Consider the following 27,603-nt stretch of genomic DNA (forward strand, 5'->3'; position numbering starts at 1 on the left):
ATTTATGGAACATTGCTAATAGGTTACAATAATTAGATTACTAGTACCTATGGAAAACATCGGTAACTTGACAAAAGTAGTTTTGGTGCCATTGTGGGGAAGAAAAACTAGGAATAGTGTATCCAAGAGAGAATAAGAGAAGAGGAATTGAAATTTTAAAAAGTTAGTAAGGATTTTTCTTTAAAGGAGAGCAGAGAAAGGGGCTAACAGTTAAAGGAATGTGTGACCTCAAGTGAGGGGTTTTCCTAAATAGAAGATATCTCAGCATGTTTGCATGTTTGGGAGAAAACAAAAGGGCAATTTCAAGAGCAAAGTTCTCATCTTGTTGGCAAGAGAAGATAAGACTAGTACCTTGAAGGTTGGCCTTGGGTGGGGGCAGGGACAGGTCATCCACTATTATAAGAGGGAAGGTAGGTACACATGAAGATAATATAGGCTTGGTAGCAGTAGGAATTCTTCCAGGTGATGCACTGGAAGAGGAAGAGAGAAGGTATCAGAGGTTGGAGGAAATAAAATGTAAAATTGTCTCTCCAGAGAGTGGAGGAGTAAATTGATTCGAGAATTGTGGAATTGCTAAGCAGTGCTGAGGCCTCACTTATGTGGTCATTAATTTAAAGTGAGACCAGCTAATAAGATTGGGTGTTTCTATCCTTCCACATTCAGCTGCTTAGAGGAAAGAGTGGAGTGTGCAGGATCGAATTTTAACTAGGCTTGGTGTTTTGCAATTCAAGTGAGAAAATGAAAGGGAAGCAAGAACATGGAGAATGTGTACTTGGGAGTTGAGGGTACATGAAAGAGAGTGAGAGCAATGATGGGCCAGAGTGTAATGATGCAAGTGAGTGTAATGATTCAGTGAGTGTAATGATGCAAGGAGGATGCTGTGGTCTGAGGGTTGATGGGTTGGGTGTCCGAGTGGAATAAAAGGACTCCTGGAGTGTTGGTATTAGAGGGAATGGGACAGAAAGGTGAGGTGTTATGGTCAGAGAGTGAGAAGTTTGAAACCCAGATGACAGACATCTTGGATTTGACCATGGCTGAGGTGGCTCAAGGACAATCTTTGGAGAGGAGGAGGTCAAGAAACTGTGAAGTTAAGTTATTGCAAGGATCATTTGCATAGTTGCATAAATTACCAAACAATATATTGGGAATATTGGTGGAGAAGATGGTGTTAAATCTTCCATGAATGTAAAAGAAAAGCCCGCAAAGCTGTAGATAGTTGCAATAAGGAGAAGTAGTAGACAATATGGTATGGTCTTACAGAATGAGCTTCTGAGGAGCTGGGTCTTCAGGGAGAGGGCAGCAAGAGTAGCCTGGAAGCAGCAATGAAGAATGAAAGGATGCTGGATGGGGAGTAGGTGCTGTTATTTTATAGGGCTGCACAGGCTTCTCTCAAGGGCCAGCTTAAATTCTGTAAGAGCAATAAGATAATATTGGAGAAAGTATTTAACATAAAGGGCTTTAGCCTGGTGATATACCATAAATTTCAAAGGAAACTTTAGAAAGATTTAGGAGGTTGGTGGGATTTTAGGGGTTTTCATCACATAAGAATTGCTGATGTTGATATGGATATCTTAGCTTCTTCTAGTGACCAAAGTAAACAGAGAAGAAGTAAACAGATGATATGATGATGTTGGTTCTGGTCGTCTCTTATGGATAGATAGGTGATGATAGATAGATAGATAGATAGATAGATAGATAGATAGATAGATATGAAAATGGCACAAGGGACAGTACCAAAATCATTAAGGATATTATGGTCAGACCGTGGGAAGTTTTAATCCTGAGTCATAGTGGGTAAAGTTTAGGAGCACAAGCCCATGGCCAGAACAGAGAGCTAAAAATCAGGACACCTGAGGTTTATTCCCTTTCTCTTGTTGAGACTCAGTTTGGGTGTGTGGTTGTATGGGTGTTTGGTTGTATGGGTGTGTCAGTGTTTGGGTGTGGGTGTATGGGTGTATGGGTATATGGGTGTGTGGCTGTTTGGGTGTATGGGTGTGTGGGTATATGGGTGTGTAGGTATTTGGGTGTGTGGGTATGCTGGCGGGGGAGAAGGAGTGTGGCTCAGATAATCTCTAAAGTCTGTTCTAAGTTGGGTGATCTGTGATATGATTCACCTGCCTATTTAATTTTGATGTGCTTCTTTACAGAATGTCTCAGCATCTGGGAGCAGAAGCCTGGCTAACACTGTCTCTCATTTCACCAAATTGAGCATTAAACTATCATTGAATTAATGTGTGGCCCTTATACTTCTCTATCTACACTATTAGCAGACTGTGCAGCAGTGAAGAGAAGCAGCCCCTTCCATAGGCTCCCTTCTCCTGCATCTCAGGGCAGATTCAGGGATACCACAGTCAACACAGCTTCCCCTGTGCCTTTCCTCCACAGCACCCTTACCTTTAGCTAATTATTTCCTCTTTGTCTTTTCTAGGACAAAATCATCTCCAGGAAAGCAGGAACCATATCCACTTTTTAATCATTGTATGCTCACTAAATATTTGTCCAATAGATGTACAACAAAAAAGTGTATGGGAGGGAAGTTAGAATCATTCTTGGTGTCACCAAAAGATTCAGGTGAAAAGAAGGAATAAGATGGACCTAAGAAGAATTTATTAATAATTACAGTGGTACAGTCAGAGGACTGTCTGTCCCCCAGAGAATGAACTCTTGTCCATTTTTCAAACTACAGCTACATGTTCAGGCCACTTATCATGTGATTTTCTGCACTGGGTCAAAAGTTGGGTAATAACCCTAACAGTTATTAATAACCCTAACAGTTCTATAATTCAATGATACCAAAGCCCTAACATATCACCTGTCACTAGCCTCAGATCTTCATTCTCTATGAAAAAAGTACCCAGTGAGAAATACTCATGCTCTGGGGTTAACAGGTTGTTTAATCATATGAATTTGAATTTATCCATCCATTTATTCATCCATCTATTCAACCACCCATCCAACTATGCATCCATCTAACCAGTCATCCAGCCATCATCAAACAGGTAGTCAAAGCCATTCCAGAACCTGTGGAAACATATATATATTTCTGCCGTAATGTCACGACTGCTCAGGTGGGTGGGAGGGGACTGCGTGTGAGGTGAGGCAAGCCACAGATGCCGTGGTGGCTTGAGCAGGCCGGAGCAGAGACAGGGGGCCTGCCAGCCGCGGCATGCCAGCAGTCCTGCCTCTGCACATGAGCTACAGAGGAAACACCTTTTCTGACCTCTCATTGGCTAAGTTCCTGGTACACCACTCACAGTGTTCTTGGTAACTTGGGTAATAAAAATCCAAGAAGGTGAGCTAGGATTTTTCCACCTCACTCCTGGAGGAAAAAACAAAGGTCCGCTGCTAAAGGGGTTAAGAAATGTCATATCTTGCCCTAGCCAGTTTGGCTCAGTGGATAGAGCCTCAGCCTGAGGACTGCAGGGTCCAGGTTCGATTCTGATCAAGGGCATGTACCTAGGTTGCAGGCTCCACCCTGGCCTGGACCCAGGTCAGGGCTCATGCAGGAGGCAACCAATCGAAGTGCCCCTCTCACATTGATGTTTCTCTCTGTCCTCCCTCTCTCTTCCACACTCTCTAAAAATCAATAGAAAAATATCCTCAGGTGAGGATAAAAAAAAAAAAAGAAAGAAAGAAATGTCATATCTTATGAAAGAGACATCTTAAAAATGCCTAAAGAAAGTTGTCATTTTTTCGTGGTGAAGGGACTGGAGTCCATGTTGATGAAAACACCTTGGTGGCTGTGGTGGCCAGCAGTGGCAGCAGCAGAAGGGTGATGGGTGTGGCGCCTTCCCCTGATCAGCCCAGTAGCCTCCCGCAGAGGGCAGCCAGACTGTGGCTAAGGCCTGCTCCCCGCAGGAGCGGGCCTAAGCTGTCAGTAGGACATCCCCTGAGGGCTCCCCAACTGTGAGAGGGGGCAGGCTGGGCTGAGGGACCACGCCCTCAATGCATGAATTTTGTGCACCGGGCCTCTAGTATCTACATTAATAAAGAGTAAGATGCAAATTGACTGTACCTTCATTATGCCCACCAGCCAATCAGTAGTGGGCATGCAAATTAACCCAACAAAGATGTTGGGTTAATTTGCATACGCAGGCACCGAGCGGCCAGGGGCGGGGTGGGATGCTTGCGTTGTCGCCATGGTGATGATGCAGGCATTCCACATTGCCCCAGCCGCTCCGGGCCTCTGGACAGCGTGGGAAGGCAGAAAGGCGGCTCAGGCTGGAGCAAAGGCGGTACCGGAAGCCAGAGGAAGGAAGGCCCATTCTTGCACAAATCTTCATGCATCGGGCCTCTAGTATATATATATTTTCTCTGAAGGGTTCACATTTTATTTATTCTTATTATTAGGATATAGAAACACATAATACTACAATTAAAATATGATATTCATAAAGTATTTTCTATGTGATAGGCACTCTCTAAATGTTCTACAAATATTAATTCTTTGTCCTCACAATAACCCTAGAAGGTAGATACTTTATAATCCCAGTTTCATATGTGAGAAAACTGTACTTAGAGCCTCCATTCAATTTACTTTTTGTTTTAACATTATGAAAATAGCCCTGGTTGTGGTTATAGCCACATAGATTTCAAACAAATATTCCTAAAAATAAACTTTTTTGAGTAAAAATATTTCTTTCAGGCAGCATTATAGAAAGGAAATAGCATTGGTTTAAAATTCAACCCTGGGTTCTGTGGTTAGCTGTGTGATTTTTGGACAGCTACCTTCCCCTCTCTGGGCCTCACTCTCCTCCTCTTTAAAGGATTGTATATCTGTGGTGGTAGTGGTGGTAATGATTGGATTTAGCAGGATCAATGAATACAATCATGCAAGCTTTACAATGCACAGCTCCTGAGGCCACCACATACAGAGGCCAAATGTGAATGGGGCCACCTGATTCTGTTCAACACATGACCAGTCTCCCAGGTGCCTTCTGCTTCTAATGATTTTGTAACTCAGTAATGGTTTTTCCCCATTCAGATGAAACATAATTCTTTGCATTTTGGGGTGGGTAGTATTTTTCTTCTCAAATAGTTTCTAGCTTACCCATTTGGGTAAAACTTAAGTGCACTCAGAACTGTCCATGTAGAAAACAATCTTCTCCAAACTCCTTCAGCATCTCTACTTGCTTTCAAAATTTCCCCAGAGAAATCTCCCTGCTGTGCAGGAATTTGTGCATACTGAAACCAGAAAACCAATTGGAAGTTCTGTGTTTTCACAGTTGAGTAATTTCAAGCCAAGCCCAAAGTACATTAGCAGAGGAGCAGGAGAATCCACCATGGAGACATGGAGGCAGCCTTAAGCACAGCAAAGTGGGTGGTCCTGTTGTGCCACAAGTTCCAAGAACCCAGAAAGGTATAGTCATATGTACCACCATCCCCATTCTCATCTCTCTGGAACTCACTTACTGATGCCTGGATTGCTGTTGGTTTCCTTTTTTAAAATTTTTTATTAAAACTCAGCATTTGAAGACTTCTGTTTCTTCTGTCATGCAGATTGTGTCTCCACCACTTTTTATTGAGAACCTATTGAGCTCTATGCATACCTGATTACATTAATGAATTCTAAAAATCTGAGTGGGCAAAAATATCTATTTTAATAAAGTTAATTTGTCCTATTATATAAGTTTAATGTGCTCATTATAGAACATTGAGAAAATAAAATTTTAGCAGAGTGTCTTTTGTTTTCCTTTGGCTTTCTCCTTTCTTCTTTAATTTTAAATTTTATACACTTTTTGCTTTGACTTTCTTTGAATCTATTTGATAAAATCATGCTACATATAAATTTTCTGACGTTTTTACTTTTTATAGCATGTGATTATGTTATCAGCAATTTAGCTCATATTATCACACTCTCTTTGTAAGCACAATTTTTAATTAAAAGTTTTACTGAGATACTAATAGATACACATACAGTTGTAAGAAAACAGAGTACTCTTTACCCAGTTTCCCCCAATGGTGACATCTTGCAAAACTATAGTACAATAGTACAACCAGGATATTGACATTGACATAATCCACTGACCTTTACTCAGATTTTCCAAGTTCTATTTATAACTCATGTGTGTGTGTGCATTTAGTTTTACACAATTTTATCAGATGTATAGACTCCTGTATAGATCGCAATCAAGATAATGAACAATTCCATCACTACAAGGATCCCTTACTTTCTTTGATAATCACAACAACCTTCCTCATCTCTCCCACCCCGGTCTCTAACTCTTGGCATTCACTAATCTGTTCTTCATTTCTAAAATGTTGTCATTTTGAAAATATTATATAAATAGAATCATGTAGTATGAAACATTTTAAAGTTGACTTTTTTACTTAGCATAATTCCTGGAGATTCATCTAATTTTTTCTGTGTATCAATAATTTGTTCCTGTGGAGACATTATGGAGGTTCCTCAATGAAAAACAGAACTACCAGATAATTCAGCAATTCTACTGCTAGGTATATATCCGAAGGAAATGAAATCAGTGTCTTGAAGAGCTATCCACACCTCAATGTTCATTGCAACATTGCTCACAAACAAGATTTGGAAACACCAACAGATAAAAGGATAAAGAAAATGTGGTATGTATGTACAATGAAATAAGTTATTCAGCTATAAGTCAGAAGGAAATCCTGCCATTGGCAATAACATTGGGTGGACCTTGAGGGCATTATGCTAAGTGAAAAAAGCCAGACAAAGGAAAGAAGTCAGACTCACAGAAACAGAGGGTAGTGATGCAGTTGCCCAGGGCTGTTGGTAGGGGAGGAAAATAGAAAGTGTTGGTAAAGAGAACAAATTTTCAGCTATAAGATGAATAACAACAATTTGTTATATTGAGGTAATAATGGTATTCCATGGCAAGTATATACCACAGTCTTGGGCTATTATTAATAGTGCTGCTATGCGCAAGATATTTTGTGGAGATACGTTTTCATTTCTCTGAGATAAATGCCCAAGAGCCCAATTGCTGGATCATGTAGTACTTGTGTATTTACCTTCATAAAAAGCTGTCAAATTGTTTTCTAGCGTGGTTGTTCTATTTTACATTCCCACCAATGACTGAGTGATCCAGTTTCTCTACTTTCTCACCCACATTTTAACATTGTCACTATTTTATTCTTTTTGGTCATTCTGATAGATCTGTCATGGTGTCTCTTGTGGTGCATTTTGGGGGAGCTTTTTAAATTACAAATTCAATTTATTTAATGGTCATAGGACAATTGAGATTTATGTACTCATCTTGGTTGGATTTTTAGCAGTATGTAGTTTTTGAGAAATTGGTCTATTTCTCTTAAGTTATTGAATTTATAAGTATAAAAATCACTTTTCATATTTACTTATAACTTTTTAATGGTTACAGAATCTGCATGATATACCAGAATATTACATGTATATAATATTATAAGAATGTAACATATTACAATCTTGATACTGGTGATTTGTGTCTTCTGTCCTCTTATTTATGCTGGCTTCCTAGAGATTTATCCAATTTATTATTTTGAAGAACCAGTTTCTTGTCATTGATTTTTCTTATTGTTCAGTTCTTCTTAAATTAATTGATATCTCCTCTTATATTTATCATTTCCTTTCTTATGCTTGCTTTGGGTTTATTTTCATCTTCATTTTCTAGCTTCATGAGGTAAGAATTTATATTATTCATTGAGATTTTTTTCCTCTGTTGTAATGTAAGCATTTAATGTTGTAAATTTCCCTGTCAGCTTTGCTTTAGCTGCATTCCACATATTTTGATATTTTTATTTCATCTTTTATCTACTTGTATGAATTTTTATTTCCTTTGAGACTTCCTATTTAAGCCATGGCTTACTTAGGAGTGTGTTGCTTAATTTTTATTGCTCAGAGCTTTTCCTGTCTTTCTTTTATTGATTTACTAGAGGCCCGATGCATAAAATTCGTGCAAGAGTAGGCCTTTGCAGCCATGGTGGCTGCCTCAATCCCTCCCTATCAGCAGCGGTGGCTGCCTCAATCTTGCGGCTGCATCCCTGGCTTTGTCCAGAAGGTCGTCTGGAAGGACGTCCAGAAGGCCGTTCGGTCGATTTGCATATTACACTTTTATTGTTATAGATAGTTTGCATCCATAATCAGAGAACACACTTTATATGATTTTAACTATTTTAAATTTGTTGAGGTCTGCTTTATGGTCCAGAACATAGTCTATCTTAGTGACTGTTCCATTGGTACTTCAGAAAATTAAGTATGTTCTTCTGCTGCTTCTTAGAATGTTCTATATATGACATTTAGTACCTGTTGATTGATTGTAGGGTCAGATCTTCTGTGACATATGATTACAGGTATATAAAGACCAAATAGTAGAGCCACAAAATACGTGAAACTAGAATTGATAGAGCTGAAAGGAGAAGTAGACAAAATCCACAATTACTAGTATAGTTCAAGACTCCAACACCCCCCTTCTAACAATTGAATTACTAGATGCAATCCCACTTTGTAGTAATTTTCTTTGCTAGGAAGTCTACTTTAGCTGATACAAATATAACAACATTGATTCATTATTTTTCCATTTGTTTACTTTAAACTTATCTATATCATTGAATTTGAAGTGAGTTCTGGTAATCAGCATAGAATTGTGTCTTATTTATATACTAGAGGCCTGTTGCACGAAGATTCATGCAAGAATAGGCCTTCCTTCCCCTAGCTGCCGGCACCAGTTTTCCTCCAGCACCCAGGACCCAGGCCTTCACTCCAGCCGCCACCTTCCGCCTTTGCTCCAGCCAGAGCCTTCAGTCTTCACTCCAGCCAGAGCACAGCTCCTGTAGCTCCCTCCGCCCCCCACCCTCCCCGTCATAGCAGGCATCCTGCCCCACCCGGCCACTCTGCGCCTGCATGTGCAAATCAACCCACCATCTTTGTTGGGTTAATTTGCATACTCACTCCTGATTGGCTGGTGGGTGTCATGGAGGTATGCCCAATTTGCATATTTATCTTTTATTAGTGTAGATACTCTGCCAATCTCTGTCTTTTTATTGGTGTATTAAGACCACTTACAATTAAAGTAATTTTGGTATGCTAGGTCTTAAGTCTTTTATTTCTGTTTGTTTCTTCTGTTTCTCTTTTCCTGGATTTCTGTTAATTAATTAAACATTTTTAGGAATCTATCTTCAATTATTTTTAGTGCTTTTGAGTATATTTCTTTGTATAGAGTTTTAGTGGTTACACTGGGTATTACAATATACACAATGTGACTTATCACAGTATTTTACTACTTTGAGTGAAGTATGGAAAACTTACTTCTATTTAGACACACACACACCCTTTATGGTCCAAGAGTACCTTCTGGACCAGAAGCACCTATGGTGGTGGAATCCTCCTTCTGGTGTCTATAGTCCCCAGTGTATCTATGAGATGAACTTACTCTCAGGTCTATGGGACAAAGAGGCTTCCTGACCAGGCTGTTTGTTGTGGCAGGTCCCTCTTGCCAGTGCCACTTTTCTGCCCCAATACCTCTCAGTGGGGGAGTGAAGTATGTGGCCCAAAGGGAAAGGAGGATGCCTGTCTTGGCCACTATTCATCTTCATTGCAGTTGAGCCAATCTCTGCTTGTGTGATAGGTAAGACTCTCATTGATGCAGGGGAAGAATGATCCTATCTAGGCTACCATCTGTTGCTGGGTTGGGGATTGGGAAACATGGAGCTGGGTTGCATTCTGTTGGTAGCATAAGATACTTTTCTACTGTGTTCTTTCTCCAGAGCTGGGATCCCAAACCAGTATGCCTTCCTCTTACTAACTTTCAAAGTTTTCCTGTAGTTGCATTATTTCCAGACTTTATAGTTGTATTTGGCAGGGAATAACAGGAAGTTATGAGTATGCCATTTGTCTAGATGGTTTCTCCCAATATTTTACTACTTTAAAAAAAAAATCATTCTTTGCATAAAGGTTATTTCCATATTTTGGATTCTAAATCAGAGTATATTACCAGAATGGAAACAGTCCTTGAAAGAGTACACACATTTTTAAAGGTCCACTAGTAGGGCATTTTGATAATGTTCTTATTATCTCTAGTTGTGCCATAGAACACCCTACGCTTTGTGGCATAAAACAATAGCAACTGCATAGTACTATCTCTCATGGGACTGTGTTTAGTTGAGTGGTTCTCACTGGGGTTCTCTCATGTGGCTGTAGTCAGACCATGGCTGAGTCTACAGTCATGTTGAAGGTTTCCTCGTTCACATGCCTGCCTAAGGGTTGATGCTGATTGCGACCTGGGGCTTCAGCCATGCCATTGGCCAGAACACTGACATAAGGTTTCTCTATGTGTCCTGGAATCCAGCATGGGGCCTGAATTCCAACAGCCAGTGTCCCAAGAGAAAGTTCAGGCTAATGCTGTATTGCCTTTCATAACCTAACCCTGGTTATCACACAGCATCACTTCTGCCACATTTTATTAGTGAGAAGAGAAAGGGGAGACACATGCCAGTTAGAGATATTATAAGTCAGTGACCAACTCTGTAGACAAGAGAAGAAAAGTTGAGGTGAAGCTCATCAATTGTAGGAGAGGGTTTGGCAGGTGAGCTATAGGAGTAACTCTCTGCCATTTGTGTAATAACAGGCAGGAATCAGAAAATCTCTTGACATGAAAAAGTGGCTTCTCTCAACCATTGGGGTGAATTCCACATTTTTTATTAAGTAGAAAGACTATGTTTCTGTAGAAATTCTAGGCTAAAAGAAGAAAAATATGGCCATGGTGAGTATTCGCATACACCAGTACTTTGATAAGCTCTGCTCCATGTAAAACCTTATTATATTCTTAGAGAAATCAATGACAGGGTATTGATTGTAACACCCTGAACAGAACATTTCCAGTGGTATTTAGTATTATAAGAGCACAACGGGGACATTATGAGACTCTGACTACAGTGGCCTAAGTGTTCAGATAGAATATTTCATCCACACGGTGACTCAGGAAGAGGAGGCATGAGCTTGTGCTGTTTTTCTCATATATTATAAACTGCATGTCTTACGTTTCAGTTCTATGATTGATGTAGCTTTCTCATTGATGATGCACTTATTTATTATTTTGTTCTAAAGTCTCCTGCCTTTTAGAAGAACACTGTGCATTAGTTTTAATAATTAAACTAGACAGGTATAGAGAGAAAACAACATTATTCTATCTGCTACTGGCTTCAAAATTTGATTCTCCCCTTGTCCTCCATCTGCACTCACGCTACATGAAATTTCAATTAGGTGCTTCAGCTTTTCAGGTCAGTGTAGGGTAATAAAACATCCCTCAATCATTTTCAGGGCAAAAAAAAGAGAGAGAGAGAGAGATAATAAAGAATGTCGTTTTCTAGGTGTTTTAAAAATCCAGTGCATGGGCATATCCAGATCTAAATTATCATTCACTTAAAATGTCTTCCCTGGGCTGGGAAACCTTCAGTGGGCAGGTGGGTTAGGGGGCAGTTGTCTCCTTCTTCCTTTTCACTCCACCACTTTCTGGCTGAACTTTGGGTGCCTCCAGAATTGGAAAGGATTAGGGAAGAAAGACAAGGGGCAGCAAAGTTCTTACTTGATTAATACCGTTGGTTGTCATTGAGCCTTCTGCGTGCAGAAATTCTCTTTTTCATGGGGGAGTTTTGAGAGTTCTTTGGAGATCCCTTCCCCATCACTTCTGCACTTCCCTTAAGTGGGCAACGCCTGCTTCCCCAGGCTATTCACTCCCAGCCTGCAGTGCACCAGCTGTTGGGGTCACCTTGCCCTATTGGGGGGAGTCCCTTTAGCAGGTCTACATCTGTCACACAGAGACCTCCCCAGACTCTGCCCTAATCACTCGAGACATACTGGCCATTACAGTGCAGTCCTGTCAGCCTTGCGGCCAAGAGTGAGAGTTCAAGCCTCTCCCCACGGCCATTCAAGTAAGTCAAGCACCTACTTCCCTCTGTCCCTAACTCCAGGGTCACAAGGAATACTCCCTGGTGGTTCTCTTCCAGCCCCTTTCTCCTGACCTGAGGCCCCCATGGGAAGGGGAGGCAGGACGCACTGATGACTCTCTCCAGAGAAATCCTCCACATCATCCTTAATCAACCCCTACATGGACAGCCTATGCTGTGGGGCTACTGCTGGCTGAAGTAGTTTCACAATCGCTGAGCATGTCCTGCAGGTGGCCTGGGACCTTAATTAAGGGTACTTGGCACCTCTCATGCTGTTCTTTTGGCCTGTGTGGTCGCTGCCAAAAGTCTGAGTAACATGGTAACATCTATTTAAAATTTTTTCTTTGACACTTCATTTCACTGGAGATATTGACTAGGAAGCATGAAAAAGAAGACCCTCATAGAAAGGGACTTGGCAAGCGGCTAAAATGAAGAGATGTTAAGGAAACCTTACTATGTATTTCAAAACCCAGACAAACCATTTTATGTATTAATCTTTTTGTTTTATTGCTTACTTGTTTCAAATTATATTTATTTTATTATTAATAGAACTAAACTTCTTTTCAAATATTATTACTCATTTTTATTTTCTTACAAATTGCCCATTCATGTCTCAAGCCCATTTTTTTATTGGTTAATAAGAGCTCTTTGTATCTTAAGGACCTAAACCAACCTTTTATTAGAGCCATTTTGATTTATCCATTAAAATAAAATTTCCAAGTTAGACGTTTGAATTTTATTTAATGTGTAATGGGAAGCCAGTAGAAATTTTCATGTATGAGAATGACATAATCTTATATTTTTTATTTAAATTGTTTAAAAAAGTATCAACTTTTGAAAGGCACAATTCACCTAAAACTATATGTACCTATTTTTAGGTGCAGATTGATGAGTTTTGACACATGTATACTTCTATGAAACCACCATCACAATAATGGCCGACATTCCTATATCACCACCTGCCCATTTACAGTGAATCCTCCCATCCCCACCCCAATCCCAGCCTTGGTTTCTGTAGACCCTTCACCCAGCTTCCCCTAATGTAACCACCTTACATAACCAATTATACCCTAAAAAAGCTGGGGGAAATTAAATAATTAACAAAACAAATGCAATCTTGAATTGGATCTTGAAACAGTAAAAGGACATTAGTGAGAAAATCTGATTAGAGTTTATAATTTGGTTAATAGTTTTATGTGATGATCTTACACACTTAAGGGCCCTGTGTAGGCTCTTTGTTGGACATGGCTGCTTCCTGGGATCCAGCACTTAGTGGCTATGACAGATTCTGCAACTTTCTTCTGTAGTTAGGACAGGGGTGAGTCTGTCTAGCCGGGACTTGAGAGTTGAAACACAATAGCAGTCCCTTCAATTACAAATGTAAATGAATTGCTTTGAAAGGGTGTTTCAAGTACTCTGTCCTCATGCCAAATAGATTCCAACAGGAAAAAATAAAAATAAAAAACTGTGCCTTGGGCCAGGCAGGGAGAGTCCAAGCCCCTTCAGTCAATTGTGATTGATTGTCCCATGGGGATAACTGGAGTTAAAAAAAAAAAAAACACAAAAAAACAAAACAACAACAACAAAAACCAACAACAACAACTCCTGGAAGCTAAAATATTATTTTTTTTATATTTTTACTAAGGAAACTTGCAAAGCTGTAGCCTGGAAACTCAAGGTCTGACCCTATGGTTGGCGACAGGCAGACAGGCACTTAAGCTGGTTGTAAAGAAAAGAGGAGAAATTGTTGATGTGCTGGCAGGGGCCAGCACCCTGGCCAGGCTCCGCTCTGGAAGGCTCTGACTGGCACCTTTATCAGGTGCAGCCAAGAGACCTGGAGATGGGCCAGCGGTTGCTAGGAGAAGACGGGGTAGACAGAGCTTTGCCCCCACCTGCCGCTTCCTGACATCCTTTCTGCAGATGCAGTTTCAAATGGACTGATTGATCCTAGATTTTTTTTTTCCCCCCTCTGTCTGGCAGAGCCAGCCAAGTAGTTTAGACATTTCTATTAGATTAGAAACCAGGAAATGAGAAAACCCTGCCTCACAGGGGAGTTGCTCTCAGGTCACATGCCTGCCTGGTAGAAATGCAGAGAAATAAACAGAAATGTTTTGTTTTGGGGGAACCAAATAAATGATCACCTTTGTCATTTCTCTGTTCTTCCTACCACCTCCCACTCTCACTCCCCTTCCCACCCACCCCACTATTCCCACCCTTGCTGCGGAGTCTGGAACACTGCAATTTTAGAATCACTCTGTCACAGGATCACCGAAGCCCAGACTCTTAGAATCCCAGAATGTTAAAGGCTCAATGGAGTAGAAACAATGTGAACTTCTTGAGTTTGGCAGAACAAAGGTGCGAATCCTAGTTTGCTGTCATTAGCTATGTGACTGCAGTTGAAACTAAGCCCAGGTGGTCCTCTGCCCCCTGTTATGCTCCTGTGATGCAGCCAGGTACAGATGGTACCAGCAAACTTAATAACTATGTCCTCTGACTGATACACTTGGGATTGGCCAGTGTAGGGGACTGGACTCTAATCTGAAGGTGTTTGTGCTTAAAAACTGTGGATAAATGCTACTTCATACTGCCAGAACTCTTAATTGGGCTCCAGAGGGCCTGAGACCAGTGAGCATTAGTCATTTTGCTTTTTTGTTTGCCTCAGAGAGAACATCTCCTTTAGAGACTCATCATGGTGAGTACCAGGGTGTTGCTCAGGATCTGAGCATGCTTAGGCTTCATGATACCACATTAACACCCTCAAGTTTCCTAATATTTCAAGTCATCGATGATGGGCAAAGTCTTTATTTTTCTTTCTACTTACTGATTTGAGAGAAACATTGATTTGTTGTTCCACTTATTTATGCATTTGTTGATTGATTTTTGTACGTGCCCTGATCGGGGAATGAACCTGCCTTCTTGGCATATCAGGATGATGCTCTAACCAACCGAGCTACCTGGCCAGGGCATGGCCAAAGTCTTTACCCACCGGTACTCAACCACTGACATAAACAATGGCTAAAATCATAAAGTATTCTGATCTCCAGCTCCCCTGTGTCCCAAAAAAGTTCAAGAGCATAGGACTTATGGTCAGGGAACTTGAACTTGGTTAACATGCTGGTCTTTAGCAAACACTGAACACTTCCAGTGTTCCACACATGGTGCTGCAGGGGACAGTGTGTGTGTGTGTGTGGGGGGGGGGGGTGCAGGGCAAATAGATCCAACAAAGTCCTTGTCCCACAGTACAGAGGGTCTGGTCCTGGACACGGACTTGGAAGTAAACGTGTCATGCACAGAGCAACAAAACCCAAAATGGGGACATAGTGCCTGACAATATTTTTTTTCTGAATTGTAACTTTACTTACATGAAAAGTCTGTGGTAGACACTATTTGTTACCTCTCTTGTAAGCACTTCTCACTCTTTTTTTTATTCTTAATAAAATCATCATTTAGAATGCAGGTGGCGGTACTACATCCTTTGATCTCAAGAATATCCCTCAGCCAGAATGAGGAATGAATCCCCATTTGTCTAAGCCTGACATGGTGTGGTAGAGATGCAGGCTACAACCCAAATCTGTTCTGCCAACCTATTGCTGCAACTGTTGCCGACCCAAGTCCAACCCAAGATGCATTTTCCAGCTGTGTTTGGCGGGGATGACCATGAGACTATGCTCCCATCCATTAAACTTGAGCTTAACCGATATATGGAACTTCTATCTCACTTGCTGAAGAGGGAATCCGGACTCTGCACTTCTGTTCTTTCTATCTTCCCACTAACAGGAAGGGCAATGCTCAGAGCAACTTTGAAATCCATCAACTTGGATTTGTGAGTTACTGTATGGAACAAAGTGGCCTGTCATCCTGAAATGCTCAACTGGGAAGTTCTACTTGAAAATAAAGAAAACTTTTCTATTTATTGAGTAATAGAACTTCTAGGTGTGTGGTTTTTGTTTTTTGTTTTTTTAGATTACTTTATTTTGGAGTCCTTTTTACAGCAGTTTGTCACTACCCAACTAGTTTATATGGAATTTCCTTTCTCTTTGATAGATTTTAACTTTCTAAGTTTCTCTTTTAGATAGAGACGGACATGTGATACAATAAAATAGGAGAGGAAGACTCATTGGAAAATTTCCTTCTCTGAGTTAGAAGAAAGGGAAGTAGAAAAGAAATCTGAGGGTATCAGAAGACAGGCCTGTCATAAACAAAAATTTATTTTTTGTTTTTAATGCTTTCTTCCTACATATGATTCTCATGTGTGGTCTTGATGCCTGGAGCTGCTGCAGCTATCTTGTGACTATATGGAAAAGCCAAGAGAATTCAAAGATTCCAGGCCAGTGTTCTGACACCACTGAGACGAGGAACCCACCAGGCAGCACCTACCTGCAATGTTCTATATGTGAAAAAGTGTAATCGCTTTCTTGCTTAGGCTGCTGTTAGTTTGACTTTATATTTCATACCATTCCTACAAGATGCAAAGTCTTACAAAGATGAAGACTTGACATTTATTTTTGTGATATATTAAATGAATTGCCTTTCATTTAAAAATCACATATTGATCAACGTTCATTACTTGTACAGGCAAATAAAGAACGTGCATGGCCCCTTTTATCATTCATTTCTGTTGTGGATTGAGAGTAGCATTGCACTTGTTATTGGAAAATCTCAGCTTGCTAAGTTATTAGCACTGTAGACTGGATTCACTCAGTCAGTATTTCCAGAAATACAGCATTTCCAGAAAAGGGGAGGTATATGAGAAAATATAATTGGATATGAGATTATCCTAAAACATCAAGCATACATGGCAAGTCTAGAACATGTGTATTTTATGTTACATGTGTCTAGCTCACATGCAAAGTTGTCTGAGTTCCCACGTCAATGGCTGCTCATGAAGAACTCAAATGCCTCCTGCCTACCCACCAACCGACCTACTGTGGGAGCAGCAGACCCAGTACAAGGCTCCTGGCTAATTACAGACCTTCCTTGTAGAGCCCTGGGAAGCTTAAAGAGGAGGCCTGCAGACATTTTAGTACTAGTTTAAGGCCATTTCTTTAAGTACCCCAAATATATATAAAGGGAGTTTAGGATAAAAAATGGTTTGCATCTAGATACATACCAATAGATTTCCTGTTACTTAGAATCCCTAGGACATCTTATTCCCTGAAAACAAGAAAGAATATCTTATGTTCATGACATCGTCCTCTGTGGACTTTTGTCTCACGATGATTTGAAAGTAGTCATTTTCCCCCTAAGAGCGTGTTTTCCCTAGTGCTTCTTAATAGTATAGTCATTTTATTTACTGAAGTGCAGAAAAGGGATTTTTTTTTTCTCAAATAGAAAATGCCTCTCTATGAACCAAGTGCATTCTTGTTACCTAAAAACAGTTTCAGGCACACTCCACAATGCAAAGAATTTACACATTCATAGCTTCTGTTGCAGGTATAACCAACCCTAGTGGGAAGGTCCTGAGTAATCTTTGGAAGAAGCTTCTGCTGACTTTGGAAATGTTGCAATTCCACGGGGACAGGCAGAGAGAGAAATCTGAGTCAGGCTGTGTGCCATCGGCTGCAGAAGTTGCAGCTCAGTAAGTGATGTCCTGATGTGCTGGAAACAGGTTAGCAGGCGAGAGCACATGGAACAACTCTGGGACCCAAGAGGGTATCAGAAGACAGGGTTCAGGTTGCAGAAAGGGGTGTAATGTTGAAAGGAAAGGATGAGAGCTTACCGGGCTGGCTTCCAGCCCCAAAGCTAAGCCATAGTGCCAACCGTTTGATGCAAGATTTTCCTGGGTTTCTGATGGGAGTAAAATCAGAGGACGAAGCCCAGGACCAGACCAGACAGATGGTGAGCCAGGTTGGATATAATAGATAAGCATGCAGCAAAAAGGATGCATGAAGTATGTGAGCATTTCATTATAAAGTCCAAGTCTTAGAGCAATTGATAAGGTGGGAATGGGTGCGCACCCCAGGGCCCAGTTAGAGGCAGGGCCAGAATCCAATGCTGGGATTTACTGAGGCCTGAATCAAGGTGTGAACATGGATTCATGACAGGCCTGTCGTGTAAGGTCAAGCAGACAGAAGTGGGTCACAGAAGGACAGCTTGACTCGGGTACACTGGCGTAGAGCCCAGGCAGAATTCCTTGGCATATGATGGCCTTGTCACAGGTACCCTTTATCCACCTGATTCCTCCTTGCTGCTAGTTTACTCTTCTGTTCCTGTTTCCTCTGCATCTTCTGGTGCCGTATCATTAGCTTCTCTATCTAAAAAACACCCCAAAGTTAGTGACTTAAAACAATTACACTTCTGTGCATTGCATAGGAGGTCACTTTGCTGATTCCCTCAGGGCTCCTATACACATGGCTGTACGTTATGGGAAGTAGTTCTGGTTGTAGCCAGTAGTTTTAAGAAGTGGCAGTGCCTCCGCTTCCAAGAAAAATGCAGGAAGGACCATCTACTATAGTGAGACCTTATGAGTGGAATTATGAGTAAAGCAAGACCATTTTTTCAATGGGCCTGAAGTCCTCCTAAAGAAATAGAGTGTATTCTGACGGGTCTCAACAATAATCACAACTAGAAGGCTGCTCTAGTTTCCATGAACTGAGTCTGTGATGAGCAGCCAGTTCTTAGTTATCTTCTGCTGAGTTCAACTGAGCTCCTGCAGCTTCAGAAAAAGTCATTATCCCCAGTCAGCCCTTCTAGTTGACCTGTCAAGACAAAGGTCCTCAGTTCCCCCAGCTTTTCAGTCTCCTCCCAAAGGGGTTCAATGTCCCCCTGCCTGGGCCACCTGCTCTAGAGTTCTGTGGAGCCCCCAGCCCTCTTCTGCCCCCTGCTGGGTTAGTATCCATGATGCTCTCTGCTGTGTTTCCAGCATCCATGCTTCATTTCCCTTATCACCAATCCAGATCTTCCTGTCTGTCCTCTCCGCTTTCCAGGATCCTAGGGAGAGGGGGCTGAAAATGTGACCCCACCCCCAGATTTTATATTTCATACTTAAATGAGAAGGTGGGTCATTTGATCATATTTCTACCTGTTGTCTAGTTTCCTCATCAAAGGTGTTCCCATTTAGATTGTCTTTCCTTCTATAACCTATTGCTCTATCTGAACATTCATTTTCTGGAGCCTTTTTCAACCCTACTTTGGTTTATGAAGATTGTCTCCTAACACCAGCCTGGCATCCCATGTTGGGGTGAACCATAGGTGCCCATCTCAGCATAGGTGCCCATCTCCTCCACAAGGAGGCCATTGGAGCCTGAGGGGTTGCCTGCCCTCAGGTGTGAGGGAAATGAAGCAGATCCCCAAGGCAATCAATCTCTGGGGTGCCCCAACCATGTCTTGTACTTTGTTTAATTTTCATATCGTATTTCCCCTGGTTCCATTTTCATTGTTCTTATCTGGGGAGCTTGAAGAGGAGGCAGATGACTAGCATAAGAGTTGGTTCGCAGAGGAAGTAGTAGGAAACAGCATGCCTGGGGAAGCCAGCTGATGAGGGCAGGCACAGCCCACCCTCTTTCCTTGACTAGAGAAACAGAAGAGCCCATGGAGGCACAGAGCCCATGTCTCACCAGAGTCAGAGGCTCCAGAATTCCTACACAGGACGGGCTTCAACCCTGAATAGGTGCATGAGGCGGTGAAGGTAAGTTTACAGAGCACTTCCTATAAGACTGAGACAATGTCAGACAGAGGTCCACATCGAAGACTGGGACAGGGTTCCCTCTGGGAAGGACTGCTTGATGGCTTTTCTATGCAGCATCCAATTCACTTCCTACAGGTACCATTCTGTCTTTGAACTTCATCTCCAATACCAAGTGTTCTATCTTGTTTTACTGTGACTGAGACTGCTTCTTGCTTCTTATCCATTTCCTCAGATATTCTGAAATAAGGCCCTCTCCTATTCCCCCAATTCTGCCAAATCCAATCTCTGTGGCAGAATTCTGCATAGTAGAGTTTTTCATATTAATGCCCAACTTCCTGCTTCTACCTCTGCCAGTCATCGATATCTTAGAATCCTTGTTCAACCCTCCGTCCATCAATGAGGCATTTAATGAGTGAAGCACTGGAAACCCAGGCATAAACTCCTGACACTGCGTCTGAATCATCTGCAGAGACCTTTCAATACTCCTAATGTCAATAGCCTCCCTTCTTGCCAACTGACAAAACCTGTCCTGCCTGCGTGTTCTTCAACCTGGGTGTGTGGCTTCCGTTTCCTCATGTGTCTGAATGTGGTTTGGATTGAGCGGGGCAGGAAGAAAAGGAGGAACATGGTTGAACTGCACCCATTTTGTAGCTTTATCCCATCCACAAGGGATAGATAAGCACAACTCTTCTTTATATGCAAATTGTCATTGTGTATTGCCTGGGACCCTCTTTCTCCAATATCTATAGCACCTGCCATCACCACTTAAGGTCTTTACTCAAAGGCCGTCTTCTCCATGAGGCCTTCCCCAATGGCACATTTAAATGTCAAACACCTGTCCTCCCACCCACACTCCCTGTTTCCTTCCCTTTTATATTTCCCTCTATGGCAGCTATCTCCATGTCGTGTCACATTCTATGTATCGTACTTAGTTGCTGTTGTCACCTGTACTAGAATATCAGTTCCATGAGAGCAGGGTTTTGTCTCTTTTATTTGGTGCTATCACCCCACCGTCTAGAAGTAGGGCTGGCAGGAAAGGTGCACAAAGAATTGTTATTGAATGAAGAAAGAATGTCTGCAATCTATAATGCATTGTCCTGGGGACTCTCTCTCTCTAGTTTCTCATTCAATCTTTTCTCTACCCTGTTGTTATCCTTCATCTAAGAGAGTCAGAATGTCATAGAAAGTGTGTGGGGTTGCTCAACTTGCAAGTGACAGGCCTGGGATGTCACATGCCTGCCTCCAAATTTACTGCATTCCTCGGTAACATGTGTGGCCTCATCCTACCTAATAATAGAGTAATATGCAAATTGACCGTACCTTAGCTACACCCACCAGCCACGCCCACCCGGAAACCGTCGCAGGGACGCTGGGGTGCAGCCGAGCCCAAGGCGGGGAGCCTGCACGGATCGCAGGCAACCACCGGGGGTTGGCTCTTGCAATCCGTAGCAGGGAGGCTGGGGTGCAGCCGAGCCCAAGGCCGCCGCCCGGGGCCAAGCCCCGACCCTGAAAGAAGGCAGAAGGCGGTGGCCACAGCCAAGGCCTGGGTCCCCGGTGCCGGCAGAAAACTGGTGCAGGCAGCCAGGTGAATGAAGGTCTATTGCACGAATCTTCGTGCAAACGGGCTGCTAGTTATGAAGATAAAGAGAGAAGAAAGGAGAGAGGTAGGAGGAAGAAGGAGACAGCTAAGAGGTGGCAACAATACTGGTTTACACCTAAACCCTGGTCAATTCCAGTAGACTATTATGAGTTTCATGGCTAGCACAATGTCATGACCAGTTTGTTGTTTTGTTGTTGTTGTTGTTGTTGTTTTTAAATGTATTTTATTGATTTTTTACAGAGAGGAAGGGAGAGGGATAGAGAGTTAGAAACATCGATGAGAGAGAAACATCGATCAGCTGCCTCCTGCAAACCCCCCACTGGGGATGTGCCCGCAACCAAGGTACATGCCCTTGACCGGAATCGAACCTGGGACCCTTCAGTCCACAGGCTGACGCTCTATCCACTGAGCCAAACCGGTTTCGGCCAGTTTGTTGTTTTGTTTGTCCACTGAACTGACTGACATTTTAGATAGCTTCAACAGAATGGATTCCACACTGTGCATAGGCCATACGGGCAGGAAGAGAAGCTTTGTGAAGCAGAGTGATTTCTCCTTAGGAATCACACATCACCAGCGTCTCCATTCCAGTGGCTCCTCAGAGCCACAAAGAGATGAAAGAGTTCAAGACACGCAGCACCTGCTAGTCTGCCCGAGGGGAGAAGGAGAAGGCGGCCCAGCCAAATGTCCTCTTTTAAAATCTCTTAAGGAAATGCCTGATGTATGAGCCATTCAGAATACAGCACTGCCTCCATGTCTGCTAAGTGAGTGCTGCATAGGAGCAACTGTTGCTGGAGCCAAGATGCAGGGGCCGGGGGCTGGGGGGCGGGGGAGAAGGGGGGACATCTCTGCGCATAGAGCCCTTTTTATATTTTTAACAGAGAAGGATAGGAAACCAGTCTTTGGGCTAAAGATGGCCTGGGAAGTAGAGATTGCTTTCAGAGAAGTATGATTCGACCTTCCTGCAATGAAATTTGAATACTTCCAGGTTTACAGTTTTCATGTTTGATAGATACACTGAAACTTACCACGATACACAGAGAACTCACAATGAAACATGGAAAGCTAACAAGACTGTGATGGGTGTACTTACCCACAAGAACAAATATCCTGTTAGCACCACGTGTTGCTTTGAAATCCACCTCATCCCTGGGCAAAGAAGCCCCCTCTGAGGAGACCCTGCAGGATTCTCCCTTCCGGGACACGTGGGCTGTGGCTGATGGTAAGTCTGCGTGTCTGCTAACCAGCACATGACCGACCTGTCATCTGCAAGTTAAATTCTCGGGACTGTTCCACTAAAACGTTCTTTGTTCTCGTGACACTGTGGTTAAAATATGATGTTATTTTGACTGCTCAGTAGTCCTGACTGTCCTTCATCCCCACTTACTCTGAATGAGAATTTCTCCCTTCTCTAACTTACCTGAAACATTAGCTTGGCTGATTATCTGACACGTCTGAGAAGGATGAATACATTAGTATTGACTGAGGTAAGGCCACTTGCTACATTTCCACAAGTCCCTTTTCTAATCTCTCTGGGTCTCAGTGCTGGCAAGGCTTGGCTATTTACAGGTTTAAAAAAGCTGCTCAAAAATGGCTGATGTAACAAATAACTGGGACACATAACCAGACGTTATATTTCTTGAGATTTAAATAGATATCAAACGACTGAACTCTAAGTAGCAGTTAGAAGTTATTCCAAGTCAAGCTCTTTTGGTACGGAGCCACGACTCTGGGTTAGTGGCTGGCGGCTCCGCAGGGTGAGCTGCCCTGTCATTTGTTTCCCATGTCCTTCCTCAGAACAATAAACTGCGCTGTGAGCATCCCACCGCTGCTACAGCTATTACCAGCACGCTAATTGAGTTTGCTGGCCTTGAAAATGCATCAGTGTAGGTAATGTGATGATGTAATGCTGTGTTCCTGTCCTCTGGATTCCCTCCCTGCCATTACCGGGGCCTTATTTATGAGACTGGGAAGAAAAACAGAAAGCAGGGTGGCCTTTCAACGTGACTTGGACGAAGCTGGAGCAGAGCACAGCTTAGCTTTCCTTTGTCCTTCTGTGCATCTGAGACACAGGGGTTCAAGTTAAGGATGGGGGTTCCAGGAGGCAGGGGGTTGTGTAGGGTATGTTGCAGCCGGGGATGACACCTGGAATGGGGGGGCAGGGGGGAGGGAGAGAGCAGACTGAGAAAATGCTGGAGCTATAGCCAGCAGACCTGGATGGATACACGACCACCAATGACACATAGAGTCAGAATGGGACGACACAAGGTCAAATTAACCCGGAACACATGGAGATCGATTTGAAGAAAGGGGAGGGAGGGAGCCCCTCCAAGCCAAAGTTAAAGGAGGAGAAACACCTCAGTTAGGCTGACTTTGAAGGCAGCATGCCTGTCACAGGCCAAGCAGGAGCCATGCAAGAGAAGAACTAGAAACAATCCCAGCCAGCCAGTCGTCAGAAATTCACAGAACCCCTCTGGGCCAAGGGCTAGGCTGTAGGAAGCCAGGCCTATCACCCACTCTTAAGGTAGTTTTCTTCTGCCCTAGCTGGTTTTTCTGAGTGGATAGAGCATCAGCCTGCAGACTGAAGGATCCCGGGTTCGATTCCAGTCAAGGGCACATACTTCAGTTGCAGGCCTCTTCCCAGTCCGGGGCCCTGGTTAGGGCTCGTGCAGGAGGCAACCAATCAGTGAGTTTCTCTCACATCAATATTTCTCTCTGTTTTTCCTTCTCTCTTCCACTCTCTCTAAAAATGGAAAAATATCCGTAAGTAAGAATTAAAAAAAAAAAAGATATTTTTCTTCAAGTGGTGAAAAATGATGGAGCATAAAGACAGCCATATAGACCAATGGAATAGAAGACAGAGCCTAGAAATAAACCCTCATCATGGGCAAATAATTTTCAACAAGGGTGCCAAGCAATAGGAAGCAACCTTTTTTTAAATGCAGGGTGCTGGGAAAACTAAGGAATGATGATGGACCTTTATCTTACAGCATATAAAAAAATTGACTCAAAATGAATCAAAGACCTAAATGTAAGGGCTAAAACTATAAGACTCTTAGGTGAAAATATAGGGGAAAGAAACAGGGGGAAAGATTGTTTCCGGTACACACGTGTGACAAAGAAGATTCAATAGAGAACTGTGGCAGAGATGGAGGGGGTGGTCAGCATTGGTGTCAGGAAAGTTGTCTCAGATGGCAGAATTAAGGTAATGACAGGGGATGGCAGAACTGAGCTCTGAACGATTAAAATGAGCCAGTCCCGCCATTATCTGTGGAAGTGCTCCAGGCAGGAGGAAAAGAAACCACAGAGGCCCTAACAAAAAGTGGGCTTGACACTTTGAGGAATAGGAAGATGGCCAGTGTACCAGGGTGTAGGTAATGAGCGGGATGAGCTGGGAGACAGAAATGGGGTCCAGAAGATGCAGGTCTTCGGGCAATGGCGAGGCGTTTGTATTTTGCTCTCAGGAAACCATTGGAGGGTTTAATCGGGAATGATGTAATGTCACTTAAGACTGCAGAAAGGTCCCTTCCCTGCTGTGCGGCGTGTGGATGGGAGGAGCGCTTGGAGGCCGGGAGCCCAGCCAGCAGTTTGCTTGGAGCAGGGCTGCAGCAATGCTGATGGTGAGCTGCATTCTGGATAGAGTTAGGGATGAGTAATGGACGGGATGAAAAGTGTGGGGGGAAGAAAGAAAAATTGAATTTCCAGATTTGGGGCCTGAGCAACCAGGTAGATGATGGTGGTGCCATTTAAGGAAATACAAAAGTTTGGGGTGGGTATTGATATGGTATTTTTCAGAGAAATACAGTAGTTCTGTTTGGGCCACATTGAGTTTGAGATTTCCATTAACTTCCTAGGGAGATTTTGAGTAGACAGCTGGATTTATGAGCCTGGAATTTAGGAAGAGATCCAGGGTGAAAATAAAAATTCAAGATGTGTGTGTGTGTGTGTGGGTGTGTGTGTGTGTGGTGAATACATATATGACTTTGAATAACGTAATGCATGCATATAAGCATTTATTAGAAGACTATGTGTCTATATGTTTATATATAAAACATGGCTTTGAATAATATATATGTGTATGTGTGTGTAATATTTATGTTATTATATGATATTGTTATTTTATTCCAAGTCCTGGTAGTGAGTGAGATCCCTGGGGCCAAAGCTTGAGCTGCAGAGAGCAGCCTGGGTTGGGGGGTGAGGGAGCCTGGTAGAAGGAAGGGCAGCATGAGGTGGCGAAGGAGCAGTGAGTGTGGGAGCCAGGTAGAAGGAAGAGCAGATGAGTGTGGAGGTCCAGAGGAGAAAGGGAATGCGTGGCAGGTTAGAAGAGACCATTTCCAGGATACATAGCTCCTCTCTACTGTCTACTATAGGCTCTCGAAGTTGAAAGCCCAAGAGACCTGCGCATAGAGAGCCAGAGCCTCGTCCCCTCAGATGTGGGCTGTAGTCCCAGACCTCCCAGCACGTGGATTTGCACCCTCTCCCTGCTCCATCCTTCAGAATGATGCAGAAAACAGCCTCTTCCTAACCTCACCAGCGCCATACCTTGCCAAGCTGGTTTAATACACTGTGTGGGCCAGAGAGCCTTCAGGTGCCCAGACACTTCCTGTGGGTGGCCAAGAAGGGGCAAGGACTGGGACGACTCTCCCAGAAGAGTTCAAGCACAGGAAGCATCGGTCACTTTTTTGCTGGCAAAACTGGACTGGCTGGCTCGCATGGGTCCACCTCTTGACATCCCAGGCATTCTCCCATGTTGTCAAGAGACCAGAGATAGAAATCAAGCTCTGCTATTTAGGAGCCACATGGCTTTTTGAAAATCACTCAATGGCTGTGCACCTCGGCTCCTCGTACCTTATTCAGGCTACTGGAGACCAAAGGAGAGCATGTGCATAGTACCTGGTAGATACAGGGGCTCTAGGAAGATATCCATTTATTTCAGTTGGGTGTTTTTTTCCCCCAGAAAGCCTCCTGATAAAATTAATAATGAAGTATAAATGTTCATTATGAATTTTACACTTTTCTCTCCAAATGCAAGGAACAGAGCTTTTAAATTTGCCCTTGAAACATCTCACCGTTTTGCTCTTTAACTTCTGCACCATAATTAATGGTTGTTTATGCAGCCTCTTCTCTAGCTGCCTGCTTGGTGCGGTAGCTACCTACATCAATCCTTGTGAATGCAAAGATGCTAGCAGGTACTCACAGATATTCCCCCAAGGGAATGAATGATGGTGATATTTGCAGTCCACCCCACCCTTCCTCCCCGCACACACACATACTTCCAAAGAATGTGATCATTAAAATCTTTTTTTTAAACCCACTACTTGACAAAATGGGGGGAGGGGATGTCACTGAATTGGACTGTGAGAGCTGAGCATAAACACGCCGAGGATGAAAGTCCTGCTTGCTCCATTTCTAATGGAAGAGAAGTTTCTGCGGAAGGAAAACTAAAAGGCAACCTGAAACAAAAGCAAGACGAATCGCTTTGGCTCTGAAAGGAACACAGTGAAACAATGGTGCTAAATGAGATACAATTCCTGACAAAGATCTGCTCTGTTCTCCAAGGGCTTTTATGGTGCTGCGTGTACGAGAGTTATGTTTTATCTTCCCCGAAAAGAGTCGGTGTACTTTATTTTATGCGTGCTACCTCTCTTTGCCTCGCCTCCCCACTTGCTGAGATTTAAGTAGGCTGCTGTAGCGCTCTATCTCTGATCAGCCTTAAAGATCTGAAAAGCCCAGAGTTGGCGAGAATAAAAGAAGGCCTTCGCGTGCGACAGTGATAGATCCTGCTTGTCCCCTCCGGATGACATTCCTGCGTGATGAAGACCACAGATCCTCCGGATAACAAGCTGCCGCTCTTGCTTGCTGGTGCCTTTGTGGAGAGGTCAGGGCGCCTGCAGGGGGAAAGGAATTGCCAGCGAGCTCTGGGTACTCTCACCCAGTGCAGTGGGGGCAGCTCCATATAAGATATGACAAGTGTTGGGTGAGAGAGAAGGCAGCGATACAGTCTCCGAATCTAAAGATGGAAAACAGGTTTAAAATGCAAAAACAATCCTTTACCCTGAAACCTAAATCCCCACTCAGCTACTTTCAAGATGTGCACCTTCGCCTCCTTATACTCAGTTTCCTCATCTCTAAAATGGGCTAGTAGCAGCATCTGTTGCGAAGGTTGTTGCTAGGAGTAAATGTGATCACACGTGTGAGGCCCTCATCGCTGTGGTGAGGGCTAGAAAGGTACCACTTGTTAATACTTTCACAGACTGTGAGGTTTTTATACCCCTACCATTTCTTGGCTTAGTCAGTGGTTAATATCTTTTTATTTTTAACAAATGAACCATTAGAACACAATTAGGCAAAGAGATGCTGCATTCCTCTTCTTATTAAAAGCCCAGTACCCAAAGGATGAAGTTCAAACTCTTTAGCATGACTTCAGCATGGCCTTCTGTCTGTCCCCAAGCTCTCCTGCCAGCCTCCTCCCCACCAGTAC

The 27,603-nt window shown here is 42.9% G+C and overlaps 1 long non-coding RNA gene across 1 annotated transcript; it reads left to right on the forward strand.

Annotated features, from left to right (window-relative positions):
- The first annotated feature begins 14,203 nt into the window (after window positions 1-14,203).
- On the forward strand, window positions 14,204-15,807 carry LOC114231485 (uncharacterized). Its single transcript, XR_003617438.2, has 2 exons — window positions 14,204-14,253; window positions 15,349-15,807. It is a non-coding gene; the product is annotated as an uncharacterized LOC114231485 (long non-coding RNA).
- Window positions 15,808-27,603: the final 11,796 nt, after the last annotated feature.

Source organism: Eptesicus fuscus, chromosome 4 (genome assembly GCF_027574615.1).
Source record: "Eptesicus fuscus isolate TK198812 chromosome 4, DD_ASM_mEF_20220401, whole genome shotgun sequence".
NCBI classification, from domain to species: Eukaryota; Metazoa; Chordata; class Mammalia; order Chiroptera; family Vespertilionidae; genus Eptesicus; species Eptesicus fuscus.